Source organism: Mauremys mutica, chromosome 5, assembly GCF_020497125.1.
Source record: "Mauremys mutica isolate MM-2020 ecotype Southern chromosome 5, ASM2049712v1, whole genome shotgun sequence".
In the NCBI taxonomy this organism is placed as follows: domain Eukaryota; kingdom Metazoa; phylum Chordata; order Testudines; family Geoemydidae; genus Mauremys; species Mauremys mutica.
The window spans coordinates 104508483-104525324 of record NC_059076.1 but is presented as its reverse complement, the minus strand read 5'-3'; positions in this window follow the sequence as shown (position 1 = coordinate 104525324).

The window sequence follows — 16842 nt, the reverse complement described above, 5'->3', positions numbered from 1 at the left end:
CTTGGTTAGAACAAAATAACTTCTAAAACTTATGAAAAAAAATCTCTTTTCTTATAAGCCACAATGGTTTAAAAAAATACTTTACAAACAGAAATCTGCAGAAAGTAAGATCCAATAAAAGGAGGTCATTTAGTCATGTAAGTGAGTGTATTAGCGCATCAATGCAGGGAGCTCTGACTGAAGTCAGTTCTAGGGGTGCTAATAAGGAAGTGTCATAGTTGAAAACCTTTAGTGGGTCTAGAATGTGTATAACTAGGAGATTGTAAGAGTGTGTTATTAATAACCATAATACCTGCACCGCTCCTCATAGTTCTCAGGGATAAGTGGCTTACATTATCTATCTGTTGAAATATCACCTGGTCAAGGGCAGATCACTTTAAGCTATTTATTCTCTTTATGTTCATTTGTGTAACAATCCACTAGAATAATGGGAAATGAAAAAAATCATTTATTTATAGAGAATAACAACAAAGAGAACAGAAAAGTAACTGATATATAATGTATCCAAGAACATGCTGTACGGAACATGGACATTTCCTACAGGAAAATTAGGAAAATAAACACACATTTCAAAGTATACCACTCTAAGAGCCAGATTCTGCCACTCTTACTCATGTTGAAGAAAACTTTATTCTCTGAATAACTACATTGAAATCACTGGGAACAGTGGCTGAGCAAGGTACATGAGTAACAAAGGCACAGTCTAGCCTTAAATAATTACGTAGGCCAAAGTCTACTTTTAAAATGGTTTAAATTGATCTCAAAGTTATTCTAATTTGAACTGGTTTCAAGTACCCTGATTTGTTCCTGCTACATTAACCTTCTTCCCAGACATTCCATAAAGGTCTCTCTGGTTAAATATCCACTCTTTAAGCCTCCCCAGTGTGGGTGGTGTGTGAACCTCCCGTTCACAGAGGCTCGTCCTGGGCCCAGCCCTTTCTGCCAGAGGCCCTGCCCTTCTCGCCTTCCCCCACCAGATCCAGAGCCCCAGCCAGCCCAAGTCCCGCCAACCCCGCCTCAGACCCAGGCCGGTCAGGTGGCCCCAGTCCCGGAGCACTGGGCAGCCCAAGTGCCAGGCGACCTCAGCCCTGGAGTGCCAGCTGGCCCCAGTGCCAGGCAGCACTAGCCCAGGAGTGCTGGGTGGCCCGAGCAGCCCCAGAGCACAAGGCGGCCTGATCTCTTGGAGGCCTCAGCCCTGGAGCACAGGGTGGTACCAGCTGGACAGTCCTAGACCCTACTGGCTGGCTCGAGCACTGGCCCCAGGTGCCCTGAGTCCTGGGTGGCCATCCAGCTGTCCCTAGTCCCAGACCCAGCAGTTTCAGGGGATAGACTGAGCAAGGGCTGCAAGAGGAGGAGCCTGGGCTGAGGCCACCATGGAGGAAGAGCGGGATGCAGGAGGAGGCCTTGGGGAGGAGCTTGGGCAGAGCCATGCCCGTCTGTTTCTGGAACTTAGCCTCCCCTGGCCTGCGATATCCACTCCCCATGTTCTCCAGGATACATGAACTGCTAAATTTTGAAAGTACTTTATGATCTGGGTCCAGGATATCTAAAAGGTCATCTCAAGCTCTGACACAAAGACCATACTCAACAACTATGCTCCTCTGGCACAATGGCATAGTAACTGTAAGAGTGTATCTATGCAGGAGACAAATCTTTCTTTGAGGGCAGTCTGAGACTGGGAAATGAACTCCTCCACATGCTATGGACCATCATCAACCTCACCACTTCTTGCTCCAAGTGCAAGGCAGGCTTCTTTCACCTTGCCTTCTCTAATATAAACCCATAACAACAGGCATATTTATATTAAAAAGACACACTATGAAAACAAGAGACACCATTGCACACACTTTTCCTTCCAGGGACAAGATGAGAGAACAAAAACATGACAGAGGTGTAGTCATGTCACTGAATGCTGTACTGCAAGGTGCTTAGATACTACAGTGATGAGCGCAGTGTAAAAACTATATAGAATAAGATACAACTAATCTTTTTGTATACTAATTCCAAGCAGACGAGCCCAAATATAGTTCTGCACCAATTGTCCCCCAAACAACTGGTTTCACTTTTCACTTTTAACCCCTAAAACTCTACTTTGATGTTACCTTGACAACACCTTGATCTCCTAGGACTACAGCTCTTAATTTTATCATAGACAACATTTCATTGAATAGTGTTATTTAATTGCTCGGAAACATGAATATGAAATGTATTTTCAAGGAATTGTTTCAGCAAGTAATACAATTGTACGATTGTCTCATGCAGCACTGATCAATTAATACAATTTGGACTAGAAGACAGTGCTTGCTTTTGAGAAAGAAAATGAACAGATAAAGGAAACACAGTTAATGAAATATTCTAGTCTACTTTTATTTAGGAGTAAACTCTGCAGATGTTGAAGAGAAGTATCATTTTACAGCCAAAAAAAAATAATAATACAGTGTATTACAGTATAATACAAATCATTTTGTCATTATTGAAATGAAATGAGAAAGGCAAAACATTTTGTTTAGATAAGGTAAAAATGTTTTGTTTCAACTTTGTCATTTCAACTTTAATATTACATGTAATATTAATTATATTTAATATAGAGCATTATAATGCTTAAACAGTATCAAAACAAAGCATATTTTATTCAACATTATCAAAATGAAACATTTTATTTTTCCCCCAGAATATTCATTCCTCAGGAAATTTAGATTTGTAGTGCTTGCATTTTGATTTGGAACATTTTTTTTCCGACATATCAGAAATTCCAGCTAAATTGTTTTCCAGCAGTTCTATGAAAAATGTGTCCTGCCTAAATAGTTATTGGGAAAAAAACCTCGGTCTAATCTGCAGCCCCGTACAGAATCATCTCACCTATGTAAAGTCCATGTTAAAATTCTAATGATCTATTGGCCAGATTCAAAGTGCAGTGAAGTAAAAGGAAAGACACTCATTTACTTTAGTGAGTTTTGGATCAGGCAATTTATTTTTAATTTCTTCCCCAACATTTTCAATGACTCCTTTTTGATTTTTTTCTACTCAATCATGAGTTTTCATGTTTATAGTAGAACTTATATCTAAGGTTGGGAACCACTGATTCAAATTCTGTTCCCATTTATACTCATGCAACTTCACTTCCTTCTTTATCCTATACCAAAAAGACCTTCAATCTCCAACTCTCAATTCATTCTGGAAGTGTTAACTACATTTTCCCAGGGCAGCCTAGCTATCTTAGTGGATAACAAAGACAGTATTTGATTTATCTGGGCTGAAGTCCATTGAGGCCTTGAAAGAACTTAGACTAGGGCCAAGAATTGGGACCAGGATAAGTGATGATGCCAATGAGACCTTGACATTTTGTGCTACTCTGACAAACTGAGGGCACATGCTTTTGATGGAAGAGAAATCCTGTGCACTGGTGAGCTTCTGCAGTGTGTTCCATCTTCCCATTAGCACCGCTCCCCTCTTGTCTGGGCCAGTTGCTGGTCATTCCAATACACGTAAAACCATAATGGTCTCAGTATGCCAGGGGATGATGATTTTATTAATTAAATATTTATTAATATTTGATAAAAAATGTATCAGATGCTCACTGACCATGCTCAGGAGGATTATTTTAAACATGTAATTTTAAACATATTCTTTTAAAACCAAACAGAGAGGCTGTTTTTCTATGAAGATGTCTGTTCCAGGTTTCAAATGTCAGAACAAATATGGAAAATGGCATCTTAAAAGCATACAAAGTTATCAGCCTGTGATTTGTTATGGAAAGTGTTTAGCAATCTGAATTTAAGTGGGCACTATCAAGTGTCTGTTGAGATATACCCTGTATCAATTATAATGCATGATTACATAGAGTTACCAGCATTTTAAGGCTGGCTGCTGATGCTGGTTGTTATTGTCTTGGGATTAGGTCTGTCGTCTGTGGGTTGTTGAATATATGATTTTTTTAGTTATTTCTTATCACAAATCTAACATATTTAAATACATGAATCTGCCTTCTTTGCGGCACTGGAAATTGTTAATTTCTCATTTAGCACAGGTTTCTCCAAGTGCTAATAAATTTTACTTTATAACTTCAAAGAGCAATAACACAGTAAAATGAGCTGTTAATCTGATTCATGCTTAGTCCAGCAAAAAGTGTCAGTAAGTGACTTTGAATGTTTTGGAAATACTTGCAGAAAGGATTTTAGTCAGTTTCCCTCCCTTCCCCCATTTCCTCGCTGTTGTTTTGTGTCATAATGCATCATTACATACTGATGTTTGTACAAGTAAGTAAAAAGGGGATTGCATAGTGCATGTTGGCCTCTTTTCTTTGTATTAAATGTGTCAGCTTTGATTTGTTACAATTTTAGAACATGTTTTGGGCATTGCCAGCTTTGGCAGTTGCTTCTTTAAATATAGATACATTAGAATGACCTTTGCTTGATATGTGGTTTATGGACTCAGATTTTTTATTTTATTTTATTATTGCCACAAAGATGCCTACAAATGATTTTATACTGTAGCCTTGATCTTCATGAAATACAATTTCTTTAAGATAATATAAGGTACAGTGCAAAATATGGAATACAGATTTTTAATGAGTCTGCTTTGATCTGTGCTCATTTATATAATTCCCTAAGGCCAGTTTCTTCTGTGACAATGACAAGAAACTGCCCAACATTGGACAGGCTGAGTGGTAGCTGATGCACATTTATTAAATTAAAAAATCTGAAATATCAAAGAAGTGTGTGTGTGTGCTCATGTGCACACACAGAGGCATATACCACCACACATACTTCGTCCCCATTAGCAAAAATACAGACATGCTTGACTTTACTCACATTGATCATTCTACAGGGCATATTGTTAGCTGGGTTAAGTTTAGAGCTGGTCAGCATTTTGTTGTTGTTGTAACTATATTCTATCAACAAATGCAGTTTCATCAAAATGTTTTGTAGGACAGTGTAAATTTCAATGGAATTTTTAACAGGGAAAAAGTACCCAAGTGGCATTCTCAAACTTGGCAAGACATCATCTGGGCAGATTTAAGCATCTTAAATTTTGGGCCAGTCAGGTCACACTTTACTTATTCAACATACGTGAAGGTGGACTTAGAAACAGTTCCTCATTGGCTAATTAACATGTAATGCTGATACAAAACAGGTGGCAACTGGGAAAGGAAGTGATCACATAGACAAACTTTAATTTGATAGACAGATGGCAGATGCAGATGTCTCACATACTCCAAGTTGTAGATAAACCTGTTTGGGAGACTACCTTCTGTGTGGATGGATTGCCAGGCCAGAATGCCATGGGGTAGGTCAGAACCTTATTCTCTTCCTAATCCAAGTCTATGAAGGTTTATCAAGGGTTAAAAGGAAATTGTAGCGGTTTCTTCCTTCATGAAGATGTTTTTCTCTCTTGCCACCTCAGGATCATCTCCAGTGTCTGGTGGAGTTCCCAGCTACTAAACACTGGTGGCTTTTCATGGGGACCTCTTGTTGTAACAGACATGTTGTAAATGTCATCCTCCTGGTGGCTATCACTTCCATCCTTCCACCACTGTTGACCTTTTTTCCTGCCTCTGTTTTTGATTGCATTGCTACTGTATTTGTTGGGGAAAGGAAGGCGAGGGTGGCAAGGGAGGATAGGACACTTCGGTGGGTTGATTAGGTTTTTGGGAGATGGAAAGGTACTGGGGAAATTTGGAGAGGAAGTGGGTTGTGTTTGAGGATGTGTGAGGCTGTGATATTTAATCTCTCTAGCACATGCTAGTATTTTGTTTAATAAACATGACTTCATAGCCCTCTCATGCCCCTTGGTTGCTTCTTAATGACATCCCACAACACACTATACCAACTATATCTTCAAGTTCCTAACAGTACTGGCTTGTGTCCCAGTTCTCCTCCGCTTTGTCTAGAGATTCCAGGTGACACCTTGGCCTCATTGAAGTCAATGGGAAAACTCCTATACATTTCAATAAAGCCAGGATTTTACTCCTTCCAGGCAGCAGCCTGGTCAGATGTTTTGCAATAGCATTGAAGTGAGGACCCTCTGCTTGTTTATGTACTCTAGACCCTTCCAATGGCTGCCCAAAGTGTCCACTGGTCCTATATTTCTCCCATATCCCCCAATATTTCTTGTACGAGAATGGGTTCATGGTGTGGCATCAGACAGAGTAGCATGTCAGCCTGTCCATTGGTAAATTTTGCTTTCTTATGCTTAGATATCTTATCTTTCCTGGCCACAGTGTCATCACAATCACTGTCAGCAGATCGCGATCCTGACTACAGCTGGCATACATACAAGTGATACAGGTAGGAGGAGAAGTGGCAAACTGCTTTTCATGCAACCATTCAGGACTGAAACTTTTGAAAATCATCCCAGACAACCAAGCACATACTGACATACATGATCTGTAATAGCATGTATACTCACGTATTCAGCATGCTCATCCAATGTGTCCTGAGCTATTGACTCCTCTGTGTGCATCCCTGAAATAAATCTGGACACAATGGACAGACAGAGCTCATTCAGATTTTCCAGCTCACCAAAAGAGTGTTGTTTTTTTAAAAAAACTGTGGATGTCCCACTTCCCTACCAAATATTCAGATCAGAAGTTTTTAAATAAAGCAGTTGCGTAACTTGTTTTTAAAAAGTCTGTGAGAAAGCAGTGCATATTCTTGTGTGTCCAATACATATAGGCAGGAACTCATGAAGGCTACTTTGAAAATGGAAAATGGTGGTGAAATCCTGGCTCCACTGTAGTGCGTGGCTTTAAAAATGTAATCAGCCCAAATATATCTAATGTTGAATTCATTTTTGGTAATATAAAAAGTAATATAAAAGTTCAATATTTTCTGATTTGATACAATATAACTGTGAAGAAGAAAAAATAACAATTTGTATCCCACTCCTGTTACAATTATTTTTGTTAGCATTTATGCTATAACAGCATAATTGTTAAAGTAAATTATGTCTCAAAGTCCTTCACTTTTCAGTAAAGTTTTTCCTTCTACATAAAAACTGAGAAGAAATAACATACTTTAATGAAGTCTGGCTTAAATGACTGCCTTTGGCAAAAAGCAATTTAAGTACAAAGAATAAAATGAAACCTTAATATGTGTCACTAATCAAGAATGTACAAATGGATCCTGTTTTTGACAAGAGCTGGTACAAACAGTTTGTTGCCTTAGGAAGATAGCACTCTAACCTAAATTAATACAGCTAACTCCAGTGTCATCAGCATGACTGCTTTATATCATAAGCATTTTCCTTCTGAGCACTACAAGCTCAGGTCACCAAAGGGTTATGCTGCAGCTCTTTGCATTTATTTTTCTTCCGACTACACTAAAAACAAAATGTGGAGCACATTATTTTCAAGTGTGCTTGCACATGTGATGTTCATTACCACCTTCGCCTTCTCAGTACACCGTAGGCGATGATCTCATTTTCTTGAGACCACAAAACAAGTAGTTATGTTTGGTGAAAGAAGCCCAGTGTGGGGAACAATTGACAATTTTTCACTTCTGCAAGTGCGAAGACAAATTTAAAATAATGGGGTTTTATTTGATAACACAACTGCTCACCTGTCTAGCATGGTAGTGTGCTGGGATGAAGATAGCTTCACGTGACTACATTGTGATTTAGGTGCAAGTGCATGGAATCAGAAAACAGATTAGCTGGCTAGTTCATTTTTCACTTGCAAACAATGTTTAACAAGTTAATTTTATTCAGAAATTTTAAAAAGCCATTATTAATTATACCTTATTCCATACGGAACGTAAATTCTCAATGATGCAAAGTAAGAGTTCATTTTTTCTTTTTTTCATAAATATGAAAAAACCCAACACTATGTTTACTTGAAAATGAATCATGAATCAATTCATACTTTACATATAAAATGAACCACATATTTTTTTCTAACTTTGGCTTCCCAGTGTAATTAAGGAAATGTGTGGGTAATGTTAGAAGATGGACTCTTTGAACATGGATCTACCACCGACACTCAATAAGGATCAGAACTTATGAATAAATGTGAGTCCTCAACACTCACTGATTCCGATGGGACTTCCAGGCACTCAGCCCTTCATCAAATCCAGTCCTGCATATCTATATCTCAATCTGCCTGCCTTCAGCAATTCCCAATGGAAGGGTGAAGAACATCCACTAAACTGTTAAGATACAAACCAACACAAACATTTGCTTTGGTTCTGAAACCAAATAATTTTGAAGCTTCAAAATAATTTGGCTAACAACATTTCCCCATTCACTCTCAACAGAGAAAGGAGAAGAAATGGATGAGAAAAGTTAGGGCTGGATTCTGAAAGAGCCATAAATAGGGTGTAAATTATGTTAAATTACTTGGTCATGCATCACTATGTGCGAAATATCAAAGGTTACACATCAGTGATGATTGATGGAATGCCTGCTAATAGCTGAGCAAGTAGAACCACTCAAACTGTGAAGTGTCCTATTTCCCCAGTATCAGATGGTAATTTCTATTTTATCTATGGATGAAATCAGTTGCCTACTTTAGTTTCAAAATATTAGCTGTATTATTACTTTTTTTATTAGCACCAGAAGGTTTCACAGGACAGGCCACAACATGGAATAAAGGAAAGCAAAGCACTCCCTTAACCCCCCTGTACTGACTATCTGCATCTCAGATAGCAGTATAGGCAGTCTCAACAAAATTGCTATTCCCCTTCCTATACAGGTAGGTGAGAAGAGGAAGGATGGGTCAGAGTGTGTGCATATTCTTTCCTCCTAACACCCTTTCCTAATTCATAGGCCAGTGCAGTTGCACTGTCCACCAGAGGGGACATATGCTGCACAAAGTACAGGGCTGGTCCAAGTTACATCCCTCTCCACAATCTGCTTCCCAAGATGCTCCTGGATAGGGTGACCAGATGTCCCGATTTTATGGGGACAGTCCCAATTTTGGGGTCTTTTTCTTATATAGGCTCCTGTTACCCCCCACCCCCATTCCAATTTTTCACATTTTCTGTCTAGTCTCCCTACTCCTGGGGTGACACAGCACCACATTGTTACATAAACAGGGCTTGTGTTAAAGCCATGATTCAGCCCTCCAAAGATTTGCAGATGAGATTTTCTTTTAAAAAGGTCTATTTTTTTTTAAACTAAAAAAAAAAATCATGACTGTGTTTACATTGTGCTCATAGTTCTCCAATTCTATGCACATATGGGACATTGATCAAACAACTTTAACATGGTGGGATCAATACAAAAACAAATCAAAAGAGAAAACAAGAAAAGATATAAAATGTCCTTCTAAAAGCAACCTACTAATATTTATAAATGGTGTTGGTCATTTTTAATTGTCTGTCTGTACTCTTGTTTCCAGGTGTATGCTTTTTCTTGATTTTAATCCTGCTTTGAACAAATACTTTGGATAAAGTTTTCAAACCTGGATGCCAAAAACTAAGCAACTTAAATAACAGGTCTGACCAACATAGGTGCTGAGCATTGCATCTCCCACCTTAGTCAAAGGAAGCTACAGGACACAAGTCCCCTGAAAATAGATATCTAAATATGGACTTGGCTGCCTAATTTTATGCACCTAAATTGTAAAATCTGGCCTGTTTCTGAATCCTAATCCCCCTCTTTCTCCTTCCATGCACCCATACTCTTAAATAGTCCCCACATAACATGTGCATTTATTCACAGGCAATTAGCATTTTCACAAAAATCAAATGTAGGTAAGGAGAAATATATTTCAATTCATTTGTACAAGAACTGATTATAGAGCTCACATTCGGTTGCTATATGTATAAAAACTGCAGCAGCCGTTTTCCACTGTTCTTCAGGCAAAAGGCAAAGTAGTGGCAAGCAGGACACTTCAGATCCATTTCAACGATAGCACCATTTCCTTTCTTCATCAATAGAGAACATTGAATAAGTGTCTGAGTGACTGAGTGCTCGCCAGCAGAAAAGCTCTGAAACTTCCCCATTGCCTGAATTACTTCAGAACCATTTGGCATACTTCCAGTCTCAACATTTCTCTTTCCCAATATGTACAGTTTATTGAGGCTTGAATTATTCCTGCTAGTCACTGCGTAATGGCTAATGTATGTTATCTATGAACATACCTAAAGGTATGTGTAACAGGCTGGATCACAGAAACCCTCTTGGGAGCTGCCACCAGATGTGCCAAGACTACTTCTACCCCTGCTTTCCCTGCCAGCTCAGGACTCCAGCACCCTGTCTTGCTGAGCCAGACACTCCTGTCTGCTCCAACACAGACCCAGGGTCTGAATTACTTGCCCCAAAGCTGCAGGTTTACCTGAAAGCAGCTAACAGGTGTGCTTGTCTTTAACACACAGATGCCAAACTCCCAATGGGGTCTAAACCCAAATAAATCTGTTTTACCTGTATAAAGCTTATGCTGGGTAAACTTAAAAATTGTTCGTTCTCTATAACACCGATAGAGAGAGATGCACAGTTGTTTGCTCCCCCAGGTATTAATACATACTCTGAGTTAATTAATAAGTAAAAAGTGATTTGATTAAATACATAAAGTAGGATTTAAGTGGTTCCAAGTAGTAACAGACAGAACAAAGTAAGTCACCAAGCAAAATAAAATAAAAGGTGCAACTCTATGTCTAATCAAACTGAATACAGATAATCTCACCCTCAGAGATGCTTCAGTAAGTTTTTTCCTCAGATTGGACCCCTTCCAGGCCTGGACACAATTCTTTCCCCTGGTACAGCTCTTGTTCCAGCTCAGGTGGTAGCTAGGGGATTCTTCATCGTCTCTCCCCCTTGTTCTGTTCCACCCCTTTATATATCTTTTGGATAAGGCGGGAATCCTTTGTCCCTCTTTCGGTTTCCACCCCCTCCTTTTCAATGGAAAGACACCAGGTTAAAGATGGATTCCAGTTCAGGTGACATGATCGTATACAGGAAGACTTACAGGTAAAACACACCCATCTGCAGACAACTGTTCTGGTTAATGGGAGTCATCAAGATTTTAAACCACCATTAATGGCCCACACTTTGCATAATTACAATAGGCCCTCAGAGTTATATTTCATATTTCTAGTTTCAGATACAAGAGTGGTACATTTATACAAATAGGATGATCACACTCTGTAGATTATAAGCTTTGTAATGATACCTTATGAGAGACCTTTTGCATGAAGCATATTCCAGTTACATTATATTCACTCATTAGCATATTTTTATAAAATTATATAGACTGCAACGTCACAGTATGAAGAACAATTTAAACGTTTATTTGATTCATTCAGTCAAAGCATAGCTTATTATGTGCTTTCTTTATGCTAAGACAATTATCAGAAAACATGATACTAAAGAACTTCCAAAACATCTGTAATGAATATCTTCCTTAAAGGCTTACAGAAAACACATCATTGAAGCATATTAAGCCCTTAAGAAGATTATACAAGAAATATATAATTTACATGTCAAAATACAACAGGCAGAATGGCCTGAACAAAGATGAGTCACACTGTGTATCTCTTTAATATGTTTTAGACACCTATTTGGGGTTATTTTTGGAAATAAGTTCCAAGACACAATACCATTTCTCTTCAAATTTAGCATCACTGTAGTTATGAAATCCATTCATTGCTTGGATGCTAGCATGGTTTCAGAGTGCAGTGTGGTCAGTGCTTTAACTTTCATCATTTTTTTCCTGAAAAGTTCATTTTAAACTCAATTTTCTCAGTGCATATCTTTCTGATTTCTTTACCCAAACACTCATTTAGAGATATTTTAAACTAGCAAAGCTTCAAATGGGAAGATTTGCATTGCACCTCCATATATTGATCATGGTTCTTCTCTGACCAATTAACAATGCCTCACTCTCAGAAGTACACAATATTTTCAAAGGCTATTATTTCTTTTAGATTTTTAATGAGATAAAGGCCTTGTCTACACTACAAGACTATTTCGAATCTACTTAAGTCGAATTTGTGGATTCGACCTTATGAAGTCGAATTTGTGGATCCACAGTAAATACACTAATTCGAATTTCCGAGTCCACATTAACAGGGCCAGCATCGACTTTCGAAGCGGTGCACTGTGGGAAGCTATCCCACAGTTCCCGCAGTCCCCGCTGCCCATTGGAATGCTGGGTGGAGCTCCCAATGCCTGCTGGGGGAAAAAATGTGTCGAGGGTGGTTTTGGGTAACTGTCATCATCGAACCGTCAATCACGCCCTCCCTCCATGAAAGCACCGGCGGGAAATCTGTTCGCGCACTTTTCTGGTCGGTTACAGCGCAGACGCCACAGCACTGCGAGCATGGAGCCCGCTGCGATCATGGCTGCACTTATGGCCGTTGTCAACTCCTCGCACCTTATCGTCCACCTCTTCCACAGTCAGCTGCTGAGAAATCGGGCGAGGAGGCTCCGGCAGCGCAGTGAGGAGAGTGGCGCAGACCTCTCAGAAAGCAGGGTACGCCGCGCAGTGGAGATCATGGTGGCAATGGGTCAAGTTCATGGTGTGGAACGGCGATTCTGGGCCCGGGAAACAAGCACGGACTGGTGGGACCGCATAGTGCTGCAGGTCTGGGATGAATCACAGTGGCTGCGAAACTTCAGGATGCGTAAGGGCACTTTCCTTGAACTCTGTGACTTGCTGGCCCCTGCCCTGAAGCGCCAGGACACACGGATGCGAGCAGCCCTGAGTGTGCAGAAGTGAGTGGCCATAGCCCTCTGGAAACTTGCAACGCCAGACAGCTACCGGTCAGTAGCGAACCACTTTGGCCTGGGCAAATCTACCGTGGGGGTTGCTGTGATTCAAGTAGCCCACGCAATCGTTGAGCAACTGTTCTCAAAGGTAGTGACCCTGGGAAACGTCCAGGTCGTCATAGATGGCTTCGGCGCGATGGGATTCCCAAACTGCGGTGGGGCTATAGATGGGACTCACATCCCTATCCTGGCACCAGCCCACCAGGCCAGCCAGTATATTAACCGAAAGGGCTACTTTTCAATGGTGCTGCAAGCACTGGTGGACCATAGGGGACGTTTTACCAACATCTTCGTCGGGTGGGCGGGCAAGGTTCATGACGCGCGTGTGTTCAGGAACTCTGGTCTGTTTAGACGCCTCCAGGCAGGAACTTTCTTCCCGGACCACAAAATAACGGTTGGGGATGTGCAGATGCCTACAGTGATCCTCGGGGACCCAGCCTACCCGCTAATGCCCTGGCTTATGAAGCCCTATACAGGCGCCTTGGACAGTGAGAAGGAACTCTTCAACTACCGGCTGAGCAAGTGCAGAATGGTGGTGGAGTGTGCTTTCGGACGTCTCAAGGGGAGATGGCGGAGCTTACTGACTCGCTCGGACATCAGCGAAAAGAATATCCCCGTAGTTATTGCTGCTTGCTGTGTGCTCCACAATGTCTGTGAGAGCAAGGGCGAGACCTTTTTGGCCGGATGGGAGGTTGAGGCAAATCGCCTGGCTGCTGTTTACGCTCAGCCAGACACCCGTGCCGAAAGAATATCCCAGCGGGAAGTGCTGTGTATCCGGGAGGCTTTGAAAGCAAGTTTCCTCGGAGAGCAGGGTAACCTATGACTCTCCACTTGATTTTAAGAGAAGCTGATCCTGGGCCTGTGTCTCTATGTGTTGAGTGAGATCTGCGGTTACATACCCCGTTCTCCAAGTTTCCCCCACTTCCAAAACACGTTTTAAAACAAATTAAACGGAACAGTTATTGTTAATAAATCTTTCTTTTACTTTGCATTTCTGTTCAGGGTTTGAAACATGGACGCATACTGTGCTGGGTACGGTGTGCACTGATGTACAGACCGCTTGTACAATACAGGACGGACAGCCTCCTGCTCCTACATAGGTCTCTGGGGTGGGGGACGGTTTCAAGTGGTTGTGCATGTAGGGGTGGGTTTGCAGGAAGGGGCGAGTGGTGCCGTCTTTGGATAGGGATTTGGATGCAGGCTCTGGGCTGTGGGTTTGGGCGTAGGAAGGGGTGAGGGGTGTGGGGGAAGGGTGAGTATCTGTACGTGGATGAGGGCTCTTGTTGGGGCTCAGGGCAGCGGAGAGGATCGCGCCTACGGTGGAAGTGCATGGTAAGGGCAGCATGCCTTAACATTAGGGGGTGGCAGGTGCTAGGACCGTGGACAAGCGTACACATCACAGAATGACCCGGGGCAGCATACACCACACAGAGTGACCCTGGTGACTACTGACTGCAGTCTGTGTGTGCCCTGCAGTTGATCCTGCCCCCGATAGTCTGTACCCTGCTAATGTAGGCTATCCCGTGCAATTATAAATCCCCTGTCCCGTCCCCCCCCATACACAGTCTTCTGACACGAAAGACGTGACGGAAAGAGTGAACAACAGCAAACAGCTTTTATTAATCTACTACATAGTGGGGTGATGAAACTTGGATTTGGGACTGGGTGAGCCTGTAAGGGAAGCGCTTCTACACAGTTATAGCGTCAGAGGTGTGTGGTACATTAGCGCTCAGCTGTGGTGCAGTGACAGTTCTCACGGCCCCTACCGCCCCTCCGTCTTGTAATTTTCGGTGAGGGGGGGACAGGACTTCTTGGCGTTGGAGGGTGGTTGCAGATACAGTGCAGGGGGGCTCTCTCCTCCTGCCTGCGGTCCTGCAGAACATCAACAAGGCGCCGGAGCGTGTCCGTTTGCTCCCTCATTAGCCCAAGCAGCGTTTGAGTCGCCTGCTGGTCTTCCTGCCGCCACCTGTCCTCCCGTTCGCTGTGTGAGCGCTGCTGCTGAGAGAGGGTCTCCCTCCACTGGCTCTGCTGGGCTGCCTCGGCTCTGGAGCAGGCCATCAGTTCCGCGAACATCTCGTCCCGAGTCTTTTTCTTTCGCCGCCTAATCTGAGCCAGCCTCTGCGAGGGGGATGCCGGGGCAGTCCGGGAAAGAGCAGAAGCTGTGTGATGGGAAACAGTAAGTGATTTCCTTGAACAGATACATGTTTGCGAACAGTGAACACAGTCTAGTCAGTTTCTCTGAACAAGACCATACAGGGCACCAAGTTCCACGAGATCTCAGGACAAGTTCGAGATTTCGGAATATGCTCTCATTGGCGGCGCCATTGCACAGGAGAGCGGACAAGCGGGGAGAGACAGCTGAATCCGTCTTGCAGACAGTCCTGGTAAGCCTTAAAGTAGATAATGCTTATCAGTTAGTGGATAGCTGTGCTCTCCTGCTAAAGGCAATCTGGAAAGCAGAAAGGCTGAGCCTTTTCCAGCCCCTCCCGCCAGTGCACGGGAAAGATCAATATATGCTTGTTCTCTGTGGCCTCCAGCACGTGGCTGTTAAGCGAGGGTCGTTGTTATGCAACCTAATTTTAAACCATTAACAATAGTAACAATACACTAATTGCCCTACTTAGATGCAGCCTGTCCAGAACGACATCACCCTGAGGCGGGTCACTCCGAGTCACAGAGAGCGGATGCTAAGGGAAGCCCTGCACAGACCAGGACCATATGCAGCAATGCTGGTGGAGGCGATGATTCCTCTCTACATTAGGATGTCCTGGCGCGGAAGAGTGTGCTTCCACGGAGCACCCAATAAGGCACCTCTCCCCAGGAACCTCCTGCGGAGGCTTTTCGAGCAGCTCTCTGAAAGCTTTGTTGAACTGTCCCAAGAGGATTATTGTTCAATCCCTATATGTGTGGACCTACTATTTATATAGTTTGACATTTAAAATATTTATATAGTATTTCTATTTTTTCTATACCTGTTCTTTAAAAAATAAATGTTTCCATGTTTATAGCACTTACCGCCTGATCCTTCCCCTGATTCTGAGTCCGGGTTAACGGGCGGGGACGGTTGGTAGGGGATCTCTGTGAGGGTGATGAAGAGATCCTGGCTGTCAGGGCAAGCGGTATTGTGTTCGCTGTCGCCTGCGCCGTCCTCCACAAACCCTTCCTCATCTTCCCCATCGGCGAACATCGCCGAGGAACTGTCCAGGTACACTATGCCATCCTCAGAGTCCACGGTCACTGGTGGGACAGTGGTGGCAGACCCACCGAGAATGGCATGCAGTGCCTCGTAGAAGCGGCATGTCTGGGGCTGGGCTCCGGAGCGTCCGTTTGCCGCTCTGACTTTTTGGTAACCTTGTCTCAGGTCCTTGACTTTCACGCGGCACTGCATCGCATCCCGGCTGTATCCTTTGTCTATCATGGCTTTGGAGACCTTCTCGAAGGTCTTTGCATTCCGCTTGTTGGAGCGCAGCTCCGAGAGCACAGACTCCTCGCCCCACACAGCGATCAGATCCATGACTTCCCGGTCAGTCCATGCTGGGGACCTCTTTCTATTCTTGGATTGGCTGGACTCCTCTGCTGGAGAGCTCTGCATCGTTGCAGGTGCTGCGGAGCTCGCCCCGATGTCCAACCAGGACGTCAGATTCAAAGTGCCCAGACAGGAAAAGGAATTCAAATTTTCCCGGGTCGTTTCCTGTGTGGCTGGTCAGAGCATCCAAGCTCGGACTGCTGTCCAGAGCGTCAACAGAGTGGTGCAGTGTGGGATAGCTCCCGGAGCTACTAAGTTCGATTAGCATCCACACCTAGCCTAATTCGAGCTAGCCATGTCGAATTTAGCGCTACTCCACCTGTCGGGGTGGAGTACCAAATTCGAACTAAAGAGCCCTCTAGTTCGAATTAAATGGCTTCCTGGTGTGGACGGTTGAGCGGTTAGTTCGAATTAACGCTGCTAAATTCGACTTAAAGTCCTAGTGTAGACCAGGCCAAAGAAACTTTTAGATTCATACTGGAGTCTAAAGCAATAATGTGGGTATCATTCCCCAACATAAACATGTACAGGGGTGCTCTGTATGTGGATTTCTCCCTTCCCATGTTGAGGGGAAAGGTTAGCCACTCCCGAAGCATCCTTATCCTTCG